Below are 12,152 nucleotides of genomic sequence, written 5' to 3' on the forward strand. Positions count from 1 at the left end.
TCCCCAGAAGTTCTTTAGAGCAGAGAACAGGTGTCAGGCCTAACCAGAAACAAATTGGAAGCCCTGAATTTGGAGCAAATCTATCTCCTGACATTTACCACTTCTTATATAACAAGTTGAGAGATTTTTATCTCCAGGTTTTACTGTACAAAAATAGCATTAATGCTCCAATATTCTATCCTATGGGTTGCCTGCACTCTATTTCTTTGACGAGCTGGGAAGAGCGATGGAGACAGCATATTGGGGAGATGTGGAGGAGGAGGAGTCGCTCTTGCCAGAAACCTGGGAATCATCTCTGACACCTCCCTTTCTCTTGCCCTCTAGAGTCTAATCGATTGCCAAGTTCTGTGATCTACCACCGGAGTTTCTCTACTTCTCTCCGTCTCCACTACTGCACTTGAATCTAACCTACTATCCTCCACCTTCATCAGGAGCATCTTCATCATCATTTTTTTCTGAATTACCATAATAACCTCCTTAACTGGTCCTCCTGTATCATATCCAGTGTCACTCCCACCTCACCTGCCACCTCCTCCAAATCTATATTTCAAACTATGGTCAAAGAGAGCATTTAAAAATGCAAATCTGACCTGGAAATTCTCTTTTAAAAACATATCCCTTCCAAATTCTTCTAGACAAAGCCCAGAATCTTCTCACAGTTTAGAAAATCCTGCCTCTCTTTGCAGCTTACTTTTCTCCAGCCACCTTGGTCTCTTTCAGATCCTTGAACTAACCCACAAAGCTCTTTCCATGCTTGAGACTTGCGTGCATGTTGTTTCTTCTGCCACACTCCTCTCCCAGCCTCTCCTTCTTCTAATGAATTTCTACTTATCACTCAAGTTTCAACCTAAATGTCTTCTTCTCAGCAAAGCCTCTGCTCTTCCCCTTGGAGAATCTCGTTATATGTTCTCTTACTCCCAGCACTTCTTCATAGCTTCAGAGCACTCATCACAGTTATAATTAATTGCTTACGTAATTATTTGTTTTATGTCTGTTGCCATAGACGACAAGCTTCTAGAGAAGAGGAATGTGTAGGCACCCCCAGTGCCTGACCCAGGTCTGGTCAAAGAGTTTATCCTCAATCACTATTAGAAGATGAAGGCAAAGCAGAAATCAGGGAGGAAGGGAAGGAGGAAGGAAAGGAGGATGAATGGGAAATGTCAGCAGGAAGCTGAATCAGCAGTGCAGCTCCTCATCTGATGAGGCCTGCTGCTCATTGAAGCTTGTTGAGCCAATGCATGACCACTCTGAGCGAATCTGGCCAGAGTGGAGGAGAGGAGCCGGTGCAAGTGGAGGTGCTGAGTGGGGCTGGTGGGGGAGGACTTGCAAGGCTTTTCTCGCACCCAGTGTACTCTGGCAATGTCAAGGCACGGGGAAAGGGAATGCTGCGAGAGCGGCAGGTAGGGGGGTGGGAAACGGGTTTCAGATGGCCCTGTCACCAGCAAGACATCCTCTGAACCTAATGAGTCGGGAGGAGGTCTTTATGCCCCACAGGAGAGAGCCGCCATTTGCAGCTGTTATCTTCCATGGAAAGCACCATCTGTCCTCCTGCAGACATCTGCTCTGGGGCCATCATTGGTGACAGAGGCTAGCATTCTTGGGATCATGCATTTATTTTTCTAGCCACCTGCTGTTACAGGAAAGTCAGGGTTTCCACCTCAAGAAGTGTCATTTTCTAGGGAGGATTGCCCTGCCTCCAGCCCACATGGACACTTATCTGTCCTGCCCTTATGCTTCTTCCAGAATAGAAACCACGGGTTTGCTCAAGAGGCAGCAATTGTTACGTGGCTGCAGTTAGATAGACACAGATTCAAATTCCAGCACTGCCACTCACTAACTGTGTGACCTGGTCACATCTTATTACTTGGATTCTGCCAGGACTTAGAATCTTCATTTGCCAATTGGGCATAACAATAGTACCTACTCCCATAAAGTTATCATAAGAATATGATGAAATGTTCCATGTAAAGCCCTTAGTACTTGTAAAAAAAATTCAAGAAATATTAGATATTTTATTAGAAATTTGTTCTAGTGCCTCACTACCCTTCATGCAAAGGCTTATTTTATTAATAATTTATGAACCGACATTCTTCCAGCTCTCCGTTATGCCAATTTTCTCCTGCTGCGCTTCAGGTGAGTGTGGGGAACAGATGGTCATCATCTCCTTGATGATGCCTTTGGGGACAGGTGTTCACGAGGTCAAAGACTTGAAGTTTGTCACTGTATAGACCAGTTGGCCTTTCTCTTAAGCCTCAGGTTGCCTTGCTAACTATAACCAGTTTCTGGCAAATGCAGAAGATTGCCATAAAGAAGTCTGAACTTAGATAAAGAATCTCAGTTCTGCTTTTCAATAGAGCTGGAACCTTGGGCGAGCCACTTATTTCTCTGAATCTCACTTTCCTCATTTATAAGATCAACATCCTAGTACCAACACATTCCTCTCTGGGTTATTGAGAGGATTAAACAAAATCGTGTGTGTATAAAGGCCTAGAACAGAGCATGCAGCAATGCATTCATGTTAAGCAGTTTTTAAAATTTGGATCTGATTGTGATTGGTCAATATCAATCTATCTCCAAGTTAGGAAAGCACATTTCAAGACATGTCTCCTCCTGACTGGAGGCTCAGCAACGCTGCTCTCTGTGTGAAGGAATGTGTTTTCCATTTATTTACCTGTCTCTCATCCTACCTCAACTGATCTAGTTCCTAGAGTATCTTTTTAGAGGTCTTCTTTCCTTATCAAAAGATAAAAATTTGAACTTGTTTCAGGTCTGTATTATCTTTCTTAAATCATTTCCCAGCTCCTAGCTCCCTATTCTCTCCACATTGCTACATTAATGATCTTTCTAAAATGCAGGTCTAATTATTCCCATCCCAGTTTAAAACTCTTCATTGGTTCACTATCACTTTTAGAACAATGGCTCCTCCAGCCCCATCTCTTACCACTGCCTCCCAGGTACTCTACACCCAAGCTACCCAAAACTGTTTGCAGTTTTTAGAACTCACCAGGCTATTTCACATCTTCATCCCTTTCCTTTGTGTTATTTCCTCTTAGAATAACTTATAACATAATTCCACAACCTAATTTACTTCTACTTATCTTTCAAAACTCAGCTGTAAGTGAAAAGACAAGCCTCAAACTGGGAGAAAATATTTGCAAATCATGTATCTGATAAAGAACTTGTATCCAGATTATATAAAAGACTCTCAAAAGTCAGTAATAAGAAAACAAACAATGGAAAAGTGGGTACAAGATTTGAATGAATACTTCATCAAAGAAGACATACAGGTGGCAAACAACATGTGAAAATTTGTTCAACGTTGTTAGTCAACAGGAAAATGGAAATTAATACCACAATGAGATATCAACTACACATCTATTAGAACAGCTAAAATTAAAAAGATTGACCACACGAAGTGTTGACGAGGATGTAGAATAACTGGAACTCTCATAAATTCCTATTGGGAATATAAAATGGTACAACAACTTTGAAAAATAGCTTGGTAGTTTCTCAAAAAAAATTGAACATATACCTACCACATGATCCAGGCGTTCCACTGCTAGGCATTTACTCAAGAGAAATGAAAGCATATATTCATACAAAGACTTATGCATGAATATTCATACATCTTTTTTTATAGTTACCAGAACCTGAAAAAAACACCAAATGTCCATCTTCAGGTGAATGAATAAACAAACTCTGGTAGAGTCATACAATGGAATATTGTTGATGATAAACAGAAATGAACTATTCATACATGCTACAATGTGGGAATCTCAAAATAATTATGCTGATGTATGGAGGCAGACATAAAAGAATATGTACCATACGATCCCATTTATATAAAATTCTAGGAAAAGCAAAGTAATGTGTAGTGACAGAAAGCAGATCATAGTTTGCCTGGGGAGGGGAGATGAGGGGAAAGGGAGAGATTACAAAGAGGCAGGAGGAGAGGGAGGTCCAAGGTGGCGTAGGAAGATCCTGAACTCATCTCTTTCCGTGGACACACCAAATCTACAGCTACATATGGATCATTTCCCTCTGAAAACTAGATTAACTGCTTCTCCACAGCAAAGGATAAAAGGACCATACTGGGATGGATAGGAGAGCCAGCAACAGGTCTCACCAAAAACCCTACTCACAACACCGTGACACACAATAGGATGAGATCTCACAACTCTGGTGCTTCTTCTGGATGAGTGAGGGGTTGGTGCCCCACATCAGGCACCCCATCCCCTGGGATCTGCAACAGAGACATGAGCCCCCAGAACGTCTGGCTTAGAAAACCAACGGGGCTGACGTCCAAGGGACCCAAAATGCTATAGGAAACTGATACTGCCCTTTTAAAGGGCTTGCGCCTGGCCTCACTTGCCCCAAGACCCAGCAAAAACACAGTAGTTTGAAAAGTGCCTAGATTATAGGTGAAGGAAATTCACTTGCTAATCTAAAAGCATCTACTGGAGAGGCAGGGGACAGTTGAAACTCTCCCTGGAGATGGAGGCTCTAGCAGACACCATTTTTGCAATCTCCATCTGCCATGCTAGCACAGGTGGGTGAGCACGGATGTGGTACCCTCCCACTGCTTTGCTAGGAGAGGCCGGAGGAAGGATCATGGCACTATCCTGCTGCCTGGCCAAAGCTGGAAAACACAGGTGGTTGCAATACTTCTCTGCTCCCTGGCTGGGGCTGGTGAGTGTGAGAAATCACAACATTTTCCCGCTCCCATCCTAAAGCTGGTGTGCTGTGCGCAGTCAAGGTTCTTTCCCGCTGCGATGCTGAAGCCTGCGGATGTGCACAGTCAAGACATTTTCCCACCGCCTTTCTGAAGCTAGTGAGTGTGCCCTGCCCTCTACACTCTTCAGCTACCTTGCTAAAGCCAGTGAGCACATGTAATCCACATAGGGGAGTTCCTGAACTCCACAGGACTGTAACAATTAGAAAGACAATTCTTGGCAGGCCACCATCCCAAGACACTGCACAGACAGCAGACTGAAACATAACCCCAGTCTTCCTGTGAAAAGGCCAATTTACTTAGCCTGGAGCATCAGCCGGAGGGACAGGCTTCAGGTTTCCCACACATCTAGAGGCTAAGGAGGCATTCCCTCGAAATGTAAGCAGGGAGACACGATACTTGTGCACCCCCTTGGCTCTGTTACAGCTCGACAAGACCTCCCAGAAAGGAGATTTTATACGCAACTGGAGTCCTGATTTTTGCAACTGTTGCCCAGAGGACATTTCCAGATGTCCTGGTCTGGAGGCCAACAGGGATTACAATTGTGGCCTCACAGGACTGTACATATTTTACTCTAAAATCTGCTCCTTGAGGGTCTGACTTTCAGCCAGCCTGAAACTAGGTGCTAAATGAGATCCCTTCCTCTGGAACACTCACAGATCTTGGCACACCCTCAACAACAGGGACATATCAAGAAGAAATCAGGTGGTTAGACAATCACAAAAATTCGAAAGACAACCAAGAAGTAGGGCAAAGTTGAATGAGAAGAATCATCACCTACACAAGTCCATTCCTTCAAGAGTAGGAGAAGTAGCTGTTTTACCTAATACATAGAAACAAACCCAGACAGTCAAGCAAAATGAAGAAACAAAGAAGTATGTTCCAAATGAAAGAATAAGACAAAACTTCAGAAAAGACTTTAATGATACGGAGATAAATAACCTACCTGATAAAGAGTTCAAACTAATGGTCATAAAGACATTCACTGAACTCAGGAGGAGAAGAATGGATGAACACAGTGAGAACTTCAACAAAGAGATACAAAATATAAGAAAGTACCAAACAGAAGTCACAGAGCTGAATAATACAATAACTGAACTGACAAATACACTAGAGGGGTTCAACAGCAGACTAGATGAAGCAGATGAATGGATCAGAAAGCTGGAAGAGAAAGCAATAGAACTCACCCAGACAGAGCAGCAAAAAGAAAAAAGAATTAAAAAAAATGAAGAAAACTTAAGGGATCTATGGGACAACATCAAGTGTAATAATGTTTACATTATAGGGGTCCCAGAAGAAGAGAGAGAAAGGGGCAGAAAACTCATTTGAAGAAATCATGGCTTAAAACTTCCCTAACCTGGAGAAGAAAACAGACATCCAGGTCCAAGAAGCTCAGAGAGTTTCAAATAAGATGAACCCAAACAGAGCCACACCAAGACACACTATAATTAAAATGTCAAAAGTTAAAGATAAAGAGAGAATCTGAAAGGCAGGAAGAGAAAAACAAACTGTTATGTACAAGAGAAATCCCATAAGGCTATCAGCAGATTTCTCAGCAGAAACTTTGCAGACCAGAAGGGAGTGGCATGACATATTTAAAGTGCTGAAAGGAATAAAATTTCCAACCAAGGATACTCTACCCAGCAAGATTATCATTCAGAAATGAAGGAGAGGGCCGGCCCCGTGACTTAGTGGTTAAGTGCACGCGCTCTGCTGCTGGCGGCCCGGGTTTGGATCCCCGGTGTGCACTGACGCACCGCTTGTCTGGCTGCGTCCCACGTACAGCAACTAGAGGATGTGCAACTATGACATACAACTATCTACTGGGGCTTTGGAGGAAAAATAAATAAAATTATAAAAAAAAAAAAAAGAAATGAAGGAGAGATAAAGAGTGTTCTAAACAAGCAAAAGCTAAAGGGTTCATCACCATGAAACTGGCATTACAAGAAATGTTAATGGGACTTCTTTAAGCTGAAAAGAAGTGACATTAATTAATAACAAGAATAATACAAAAGTAAAATTCTCACTGGAAGAGGTAAATATATAGTTAATGTAGTGGATTAATCACTTAAAAAGCTCAAAGACAAAAGTATTAAAAGTACAATAATTAGTTAAGGATACATAAAATGAAAAGATGTAAAATGTGATGTCAAAAACATAAAACATGGGGTGGGGGAGTAAAATGTAGAGTATTGGAATGAGTTCAAATTTAAATTGCTATCAATATAAAATATATTGTTATATACATAGGATGATATATGTGAACCTCATGGTAACCAAAAAGCAAAAACTTATAGTAAAAAAAAATAAGAAAATGAGAAAGGAATCTAAATGTAACACTAAAGAAAGCAAAAAACCACAAGGGAAGACAGAAAGAGAAGAAAAAAGGAAGAGAGAACTACAAAAACAGCTGGAACACAATTAACAAAATGGCAATAAGGACACCTATCAATAATTACTTTAAATGTAAATGGACTAAATTCTCTAATCAAAAGACATAGAGTGGCTGAATAGATAAAAAGGAAAAAAAAAACAAGACTCATTAGATACTACCTCAAGGAGACTCATTTCAGAAGTAAGGACACACACAGACTGAAAGTGAAGGAATGGAAAAAGATATTCCATGCAAGTGGAAATGAAAAGAAAGCTAGTATAGCTATACTCATATCAGACAAAATAGACTTTAAAAGAAAGACTATAATAAATGACAAAGAGGGGCATTACATAATGATAAAAGGGTCAATTCAGCAAGAAGATATAACATTTATAAATAAATATGCATTCAGAGTAGAAGCACCAAAATATATAAAACAAATATTAACAGACTTGAAGGGAGAAATTGACAGCAATATAATAATAGTAGGGGACTTTTTAATACCCCACTTACATCAGTGGATAGATAATCCAGACAGAAAATCAATAAGGAAACATTGGCCTTAAATGACACATTAGACCAGATGGACTTAATAGATATATACAGAACATTCCTTCAAAAGCAGCAGAATACATAATTCTCAAGTGCACGTGGAGCATTATCCAGGATAGATCATATGTTAGGCCACAAAACAAGTATCAATAAATTCAAGAAGATTGAAATCATGTCAAGCATCTTTTCCAACTTCAATGGCATGAAACTAGAAATCAACTATGAGAAGAAAACTGGGAAAACTACAAATAGTTGAAGATTAAACAACATGTTACTGAACAGCTACTGGAGCATAGAAGAAATCAAAAGAAAAATCAAGAAATACCTAAAGACAAATAAAAAGAGAAATATGACACACCAAAATCTATGAGGTACAGCAAAAGCAGTTCTAAGAAGGAAGTATATAGCAATACAGGCCTACCTCAAGAAACAAGAAAAATTTCAAATAAATGATTTAACTTTACACTTAAAGGAGCTAGAAATTAAGAACCAACAAAGCCTAAAGTTAGTAGAAGGAAGGAAATAATAAAGATCAAAGCAGAAATAAATGAAATAGAGACTAAAAATACAATAGAAAAGATCAATGAGACTAAGAGCTCATTCTTTGAAAAGATAAACAAAATTGACAAACCTTTAGCTAGATTCACTATAAAAAAAGATAGGGCTCAAGTAAATAAAATCAGAAATGAAAGAGGAGAAGGTACAATTGATATCACAGAATTACAAAGGATTATAATAAAGGATTGCTATGAACAATTTTATGCCAACACATTGGACAACCTAGAAGAAGTGGATAAATTCCTAAAAATATACAATCTTCCAAGACTGAATCATAAAGAAATAGAAAATCTGCATAGACTGATTAATAGTAAGGAGATTGAATCAGTAATCAAAACCTCTCAACAAATAAGAGTCCAGGACCAGGAAGATTCACTAGTGAATTCTGCCAAACAGTCAAAGATTTAATACCTGTCTTTCTCAAACTCTGCCAAAAAATTGAAGGAGAATGCTTCCAAACTCTTTTATGAGGCCAGCATTACCCTGAAACCAAAACAAGACAAGAACACCACAAAAACAAAAACAAAAACAAAAACAAAATTACAGGCCAATGTCCCTGAATGAATATGGATGCAAAAATCCTCAACAAAATATTAGCAAACTGAATTCAACAATACATTAAAAGGAGCATACAACATGATCAAGTGGGATTTATTCCAGGGATGCAAGGATGGTTCAACATTCACAAATCAGATAACAGTATATACCACATTAACAAAGTGAAAGATAAAAATCATAAAATCATCTCAATAGATGCAGAAAAAGATTTGACCAAATTCAACATCCATTTATGATAACAACTCTCGATAAAGTGGGTATAGAGAGAACGTACCTCAATGTAGTAAAGGCCATATATGACAAACCTGCAGCTAAAATCATACTCAATGATTAAAACCGAAAAGCTTTTCCTCCAAGATCAGGAACAAGACAAGAATGCCCACTCCCCCCACTTTTATTCAATATAGTATTGGAGGTCCTAACCACAGCAATTAGGCAAGAAAAAGAAATAAAAGGCATACAAATTAGAAAGGAAAAAGTAAAATTGTCATTATTTGCAGATGGCATAATACTATATATAGATAACCCTAAAGACTCTGCCAAAAAACTGTTAGAACTAATAAATGAATTCAGTAAAGTTGTAGGATACAACATTAACATACAAAAATCTGTTGTGTTTCTATACACTAATAAACTATCGGGAAAAGAAATCAAGAAAACAATCCCATTTACAATCACATCAAAAAGAATAGGAATAAATTCAACCAAAGAGGTGAAAGGTCTGCACACTGAGAACTGTAAGACATTGATGAAAGAAATTGAAGAAGACACAAAGAAATGGAAAAATATTCCATGCTCATGGATTGGAAGAATTAATATTGTTAAAATGTCCATGCTACCCAAAGCAATCTACAGATTCAATGCTATCCCTATCAAAATTACAATAACACTTTTCACAGAACTGGAACAAATAATTGCATGAGACCACAAAATACTCCGAATAGCCAATGCAATCTTGAGAAAGAAGAACAAGTTGGAGGTATCACGCTCCTTGATTTCAAGCTATACTACAAAACCGTAGTAATCAAAACAGTATGGTATTGACATAAAAACAAACATATAGATTAATGGAACAGGATAGAGAGCCCAGAAATAAACTTATGTATATATGGTCAATTAATTTATGACAAAGGAGGCAAGAATATATGATGGGGAGAGAATAGTCTCTTCAATAAGTGGTTCTGGGAAAACTGGAAAGCTACATGAAAGAAGAATGAAACTGGACCACTACCTTATATGATATACAAAAATTAATTTAAAATCGATTAAAGACTTAAATTTGAGACCAAAACCCATAAAACTCCTAGAAGAAAACATAGGCAATAAGCTTCTTGACGTTGGTCTTAGAGATGTTTTTTTGGACCAGACTCCAAAGGCAAGGGAAACAAAAAGAAAAACAAATAAATGGGACTACATCAAACTAAAAAGCTTCTGCACAGCGAAGGAAACCATCAACAAAATGAAAAGGCAACCTACTGAATGAGGGAAGATATTTACAAATTATATATTCAATGAGGGGTTAATATCCAAAGTATATAAAAAATTCATACAACTCAATAACAAAAAAAAAATCCAATTAAAAAATGGGTAAAGGAAATGAATAGACATTTTTCCAAAGAAGGTATACAGATGACCAATAGGCACATGAAAAGATGCTCAACCTCACTAATCATCAGCAAAATGCAAATCAAAACCACAATGAGATATTACTTACACTGTCAGATTGGCTATAATTAACAAGACAAAAAATAAGAAATGTTGGAGAGGATGTGGAGAAAAAGGAACCCTCATACGCTGCTGGTGGGAATGCAAACTGGTGCAGCTATTATGGAAAACAGTATGGAGTTTCCTCAAAAAATTAAAAATAGAACTGCCACATAATCCACTGCTGGGTATCTATCTGAAGAAAATTAAAATACTGACTCAAAATAATATATACACCCCTATGTTCATTGAAACATTACAGTCGTACGTTGCTTAACGATGGGGATACCTTCCGAGCAATGTGTCCTTAGGTGATTTTGTCATTGTGTGAACATCATAGAACATACTTACACTAACCTAAATGGTATAGCCTACCACAGACCTAGGCTATATGGTAATAATCTTATGGGATCACCATTGTATATGTGGTTCATTGTTGAGTAAAATGTCATTATGAGGCTCATGCCTGTATTTACATTACCGGAGATATGGAAGATATGGAAACAACCTAAGTGTCCATTGATGGTTGAATGGATAAAGAAGATGTGTATATATATATATATATATACAATGGAATACTACTCAGCCATAAAAAGAATGAAATTTTGCCATTTGCAACAACATGGATGGACCTTTAGGGTATTGTACCAAGTGAAATAAGTCAGACAGAGAAAGACAAATACTGCATGAACTCACTTATATGTGGAATCTAAAAAAAAACAAACAAAACCAAACAAAATACAGACTGATAGATACAGAGAACAGATTGATGGTTGCCAGAGGGGAGCAGAGTTGGTGGGGGGCAAAGTGAGTGAAGGAGATCAAGAAGTACAAACTTCCAATTATAAAATAAATAGGTCACAGGGATGTAATGTACAGCATGGGAAACATAGTCAATAATATTGTAATAACTTTGTATGGTGACAGATGGTGACTAGACTTTTTGTGGTGATCCTTTTGCAATGTGCACAAATATCAAATCACTATGTTGTACACCTGAAGCTAACATAATATTGCATGTTAATTAACTAAAAAAACTGAAGGAACACAAAGAATCTTTGAGTTAATGAATATGTTCCTTATTTTCGTTGTGGTGATGGTTTCATGGGTATACACACATATGATAAAATGTAACAAATTGTACACTTTGTGTGTTCATTTATTTTATGTCAAGTATATCTCAACAAAGTTGTTAAACATTTTTATTGAAGTATAATTGGCATATAATATCCTATTAGTTTCAGGTGTACATCATAGTGATTTGATATTTATATACATTAAGAAATGATCAGCACAGTAAGTCTAGTTACCATCTGTCACCATACAAAGTTATTACAATATTATTGACTATATTCCCTATAATGTACATTACATTCTTATGACATTTATTTTATAACTGAAAGTTTTTTTTTAATCAAAAAATAACATTAAAGGAAAAAGAAAAACTTAGTTCTAGTGATCCCTTCTACGAGGACACCTTCTTTGGCCACCCACCCTCAAAGCAGAGGTGTGTTCTCTTAGCCCTCTGTCCAAACATCTGCCATAGCACTTATTGTATTGGACTGGAATTTCTAGGGTGCTGTCTCTCTCACTGGACTTTAAGTGACTTAAGGACATGGGCTCTGATATTTATGTCTATACAATCTGATTGAGGTCCTCAGTGCCCGAGAGTTG

This window comes from Diceros bicornis, chromosome 7 (genome assembly GCF_020826845.1).
Source record: "Diceros bicornis minor isolate mBicDic1 chromosome 7, mDicBic1.mat.cur, whole genome shotgun sequence".
NCBI lineage: Eukaryota > Metazoa > Chordata > Mammalia > Perissodactyla > Rhinocerotidae > Diceros > Diceros bicornis.